This window comes from Lathyrus oleraceus, chromosome 1 (genome assembly GCF_024323335.1).
Source record: "Lathyrus oleraceus cultivar Zhongwan6 chromosome 1, CAAS_Psat_ZW6_1.0, whole genome shotgun sequence".
Classification (NCBI taxonomy): Eukaryota; Viridiplantae; Streptophyta; class Magnoliopsida; order Fabales; family Fabaceae; genus Lathyrus; species Lathyrus oleraceus.
In genome coordinates this window covers 429614519-429620353 of record NC_066579.1, presented here as the reverse complement: position 1 = coordinate 429620353, position 5835 = coordinate 429614519, and positions in this window count along the sequence as shown.

The window sequence follows — 5835 nt, the reverse complement described above, 5'->3', positions numbered from 1 at the left end:
AATATGGTAGCGTTCAATATGATCGAACACTTGAAAGATGTTTTATCAAGAGCAGGTGAGGCATGAGAGATTTGAAGTTTCAAAATCCTTTTTTCAAGGCAAGCTAGATGAGGGATCCCTGGTAAGTCCCCATGCACTCAAGATGATTGGGTATATGGAAAACCTTGAAAAGTTAGGTTTTCCTCTCAAAATGGAGCATACAACTGATTTGATCCTACAGTCATTGTCGAAGAGCTTCAATAAATTTATCCTTAATTTCAATATGAATTATATTGATAAATGTCTTCCATAGCTTCTGGGTATGTTAAGAACTGTTGAGTAGAATCTAAAGTCAAAAGAGAAGTCCATTCTGATGGTCAGTAATGGAAAGAAGCGGAACAAAAGGCCCACCAAGCAGGATGGTAAAGGGAAACGAAAGGAAGTTGTCATACCCAAACCTACTGCTCGTGCTTTGAAACCTAGTGGAGGTATAACAAAGGCGGGCACTTGCTTCTATTGCACTAAGATCGGACACTGGAAGAGAAACTACTCAAAGTACATGGAAGATAAGAAGAATTTGGTAGAGACTTCAACTTCATGTATTTTTGTTATAGAAATAAATTTATCTACTTTTTCATCATGGGTATTGAATACTGGATGTGGTTTTCATATTTGTACTAATGTATAAGGGCTAAAAGGAGTAGAGAATTGGCAAAAGGTGAAGTTGATCTACGAGTTGGAAATGGAGCAAAGGTTGTTGCTTTAGCTATAGGAACTTATGTATTGACTTTACCTAGTGGTTTAATAATTCATTTCGAGAACTATTATTATGTACTTGCAATTAGCAGGAATATTATCTATGTTTCTGGTTTGGGCAAGTTTGACTTTTCATTTATAATAAAAAATAATTGTTGTTATATTTATTTGAATGATATATTCTATGCTAATGCACAAATGAACAATGGAATGTATATTCTTAATCTTGAAATGCCAATTTATAACATTAATACTAAAAGCATGAAATCTAACGAGTTAAATCCAAGTTACCTTTGGCATTATCGCTTAGGCCACATAAATGAGAAGCGCATTTCCAAATCTTGGTTAACTGGAAATATGGACTCTTTCCCTATTGTGATTGCGAATCATATGATACATTCAAATCTTGGTTAACTGGAAATATGACAAAGTCCCCATTCACGGGAAAAGGTGAAAGAGTTAATGATCTTTTGGCCCTCATACATATACTAATGTATGTGGACCATTAAATATACCATCCAGAGGAGGTTTTCAATACTTCATCAAATTTATTGATGATTTCAGTAGACATGGTTATGTGTATTTAATAAAACACAAATATGAATCCTTTGAAAAGTTCAAGGAATTTAAGAATCAAGCATAAAATTGTTGGTGTAAGCCCTAGAGGCCAATACTTTTGGTACTTGTATCAAATTATTTACTAATAATAAAAGACTTTTTCCTTTATTATGTTTGTTTAATAAAGTCCCTAGAATAGCTAGTCTGTTTAATGTATCAAGTGTGACTTAACCATGAGATTCCATTAAACATAAGGACATTATTCTTAAAGTATATGTAGTCGAGTTTTGTTATGAAGTGGGATAACATTAAAGCATTAAGACTATTGTGTATATAGACTGATGATCACATCTCATGGATCATGGATAAGGAGTTATCAAGTCTTAAACATATGTATGAATATCAAGAGTAATATTTATATTGGATTGACCCGCTATGAGAATACTATATAGAATGTTATGCAAAGTTTCATAAGTTATTCTCATGGTGATAATGGTGTATACCACCCTTCGACCTGAAACCACTACGGACCCTAGATGTAGAGTTAAGTGTCTTATTGATGATCAAACACTGTCCGTAACTGGATGACCATAAAGACAGCTGATAGGTACTCCACGAAACATGTTGAGGGACATGAGTGACCTAGATGGAATTTTCCCATCCTGCGTAACAGGATAAATGTCTAAGGGCCCAATATTGAACTGGACAAGGATGACACGGTGTATGCCTTGTGTTCAATATAGACATAAGGGCAAAAGGGTAATTGTACATATAAGTATTACCACAAAAGGATTTGTCAGATCACATGACACTTTCATGTCTTGGATAACAGTGATGTGTTGCTAGATATCGCTTAATGTTTATTATGTTAAATACGTGATTTAATATAATTACCAATGTCGCGAGAACCTACAAGGTAACACACAAAAGGAAGGATTGATGAGACATAAAGTAAATAAGGAACACTATAAGGTACAGTGCACTTAAGTGAATTGTAGAACACCGTAAGGTACGGTGTACTTAAGTAGAATACGAAATATGGTAAGGTACCACGCACTTAAGTGATTTTGATATATCATAAGATACGGGACACATACACTTAAGTGGGCTTTTTAGCTTGCAACCCACGCAAGTGGTTCTATAAATAGAACCCTTGTGCATAAGCATTTGATTAGATGAAAATTTCGATTCTCTCTCTCTCTCTCTCTCTCTCTCTCTCTCTCTCTCTCACTCAAAGCCTTCATTTGTATCAGCTGGCACTGAGATTGAAGGAATCCGTTCGTGTGGACTGAGTAGAGGTGTTGTCACCATTCAACGTTCGTGATCACTCCTTAGATCTGCATCAAAGGTTTCAATCACCACAAGAGGTAATGATTTATATCACTGATCATGCTCATTCGTAAGGATCACTAAAGGAGAAAATTTTAAATTCTGCTGCATTTTGGATCGCAATTCTCCTTCAAAAACCAACTAGGTAAGAATATTAAAACTATTTGATTAGATCGGGGAGGTGAATATTTAAGCATAGAGTTTGATGACCATCTAAAATAGTATCAGATTCTATCCCAAATTACTCCTCCTGGAACACCATAGTGGAATGGTGTATTTGAGAGAAGAAATCAAACCTTGTTAGACATGGTTTGATCCATGATGAGTCACATCGATCTTCCAAACTCCTTGTGGAGACATTCTTTGTTGACGGCAGCTTACACACTTAATAGTGTTCTATCCAAAAAGGTTGAGAAGACACCATGTGAGATATGGAGTGGTAAGAAAACACATATTTCTTACATGAAGATTTAGGGTTGCAAATTTTATATGAAATGACAAATTTCAACTAAACTTGAACATAGATATGACAAATGATTATTTGTGGGGTATCCTAAAGAAACAAGATGGTATTACTTCTACAGTCATTCTAAGGGAAAAGTGTTATCGCTTAAACTAGAGTATTTCTGAAAAAGGACTTTATTTCTAAAGGAATCAGTGAGAGGAAAGTAGAGCTTGAAGAAATTCATGAATCACAAACCATTGATACACCTATGGAGGAACTAGAGCGGGAAACACAAGTCGTTGTGGAAGAGAAACCTACTCAAGTAGAACAAGACCGTTGTAGGTCAAATAGGATACGTCACCTACCAAGAGGTTATCACTGGACCCGGGTATGAGAAGTTGCTAGAAGTCATGAAATCCAAAATGGACTCTATGTACACAAACCAGGTTTGGACCTTGGTAGAGACTCATGTAGGAGTTAAACCTATAAAATACAAGTGGGTATTCAAAAAGAATACTTATATAAATGGTAAGGTACATACCTATAAGGAAAGACTAGTTGCTAAGGGCTATAAGAAGATTCATGGTGTAGACTATGATTAAACCTTTTCACCATTTGCAATACTTAAACTTGTTCAGGTTTTACTTGTTATCATTGTATATCATGATTATGAAATATGGTAGATGAATGTCAAGACTACTTTCCTTAACGGGAATCTTCTTGAGGATGTGTACGTGACATAGCCTGAAGGATTTGAAATACCAGAAGAAGCCCAAAAGATAGGCAAGTTACAATGATTAATCTATGGATCGAAGCAAGCTTCCAGAAGCTGGAAAATCTTCATTTTGATGAAACAGTAAAACAATATGGATTAATAAAAATGAAGATAAGCCTTGTGTCTATAAAACGTTTAGTGGGATCATGCTCATCTTCCTGATATTATATGTGGATGACATATTACTCATTGGAAACAATGTCACAACCTTGCAGCAAGTGAAAACTTGGCTAGGGAAATGCTTTTGTATGAAATACCTAGGTCAAACAACCTATATATTAGGAATTCTGATTTATAGAGATAGATCACAAAAACTGTTTGGCCTAAGTCGGAGTATATACGTAGATAAAGTGTTGAGATGCTTTAATATATATGATTCCAAGAAAGGATTCAAATATATGCAACATGGCATGTGTCTATCAAAAACACAACCCTCTTCAACTAAGGAAGAAAGAGATCGTGTGAATAAGATTCCATATGCATCTAGCCTTCATTCGTATTAGCTAGCACTGAGATTGAAGGAATTTGTTCGTGTGGACTGAGTAGACGTGTTGTCACCATTCAACGTTCGTGATCACTACTTAGATCTGCATCAAAGGTTTTAATCGCCACAAGAGGTAATGATTTCTATCACTGATCATGCTCATTCGTAAGGATCACTAAAGGAGAAAATTTTAAATTCCGCTGCATTTTGGATCGTAATTCTCCTTCAGTGGTATCAGAGCCTGGTTATGAAACCATGCATTTGATAGCTCTTTATTTTCTGTATTTTCTGTATTAATATGATTAAAAGACATAATGAATTAAATCATAAAGGAGTAATTAAATTTGGCCTCATATGTGTACGATTTGGATGATTGATGTTGACTATGCTTCGGAATTCAACGTTATTATGGTGAAGTAGCGATACATCGATCGTCCATAGGTTACACAATTGAGATCGATCAAGTTATATATATATAATATAAGTAATTTTGATGCAAAATACGATATATATGATATATTGTTCCTGTTTCGTTCATTCAAACACTTCATGGTTATTTTCCTTTGAGCGATCAATGGTCATTTGCTTTGGAATCCGACGAAAGTATGGTGAAGCAATGGCGTGTTGATCAATCATACTGAATTAACAATCTAGGTGTGTTTGACGGTATGAAATTGTTGCATTAGGGTTCATGACGGTACAAGGGTTGTGCTGTCAAAGAGTTATGCGATTAGTGTTGTGACTGCGCAAGAGTTATGCTTTAAAGCATCAAGTGTTGATGCGAAAATCGATGTCGGTTTCAAATGAATTGTTCATTAAAATTTTGCGTCGGGGTGCTGCCCCCTTGACCCCCGTCCGTTGAACGGTCAGCGGAACCCCCGGCTAACTTTGCGTAGTGTGATCAGTCGCCGAAATTTAATTTGGTTTATTTAATTAACAGAATTTAAATTAATAATAATAATGTGTTTATTATTATTGTCTTGTGGTGATCGGTTATGGCCTTAGTTTTCCTTTATTTTGTTTTGGGATTTTAAAATACGACCTGCGTGTCGTGCCTCTCTTTTAATCTCTTAATGTGACTTCTTTTCTTATCTCACTCTCTCGTATGTAAAACGAGTTTCTTTTATGTAATGCAATATTATGAAGAAAGATAAGAATACAATATCAAAGGAGGACAACCTTGAAGATCTTGCTTGGAGAAGCTTAGATCGTTATTAGGTTAGCTTAGGTTCTCTCATTGGCTTGGGAGAACAATTGTGTTAGGGGCCATAACTGCTCTATTCTGTATGTATGTTAATGCATGTGAATGTATGTTGATGCATGTGAGAGACGATTTATATGATACATAAGCCGGTGAGATCAGAATAATTGCAAATTCCTTCAAATTAAATATTAAGTTTATGCTTTGCAAGTTTTAGCACTTATCAAGACTAGTATCGAATAATGTAGGTTTCGCCTACGCGAGGTGCATGTTCTATATTAGTAAGGTGTGATGGGATAATTGTAATA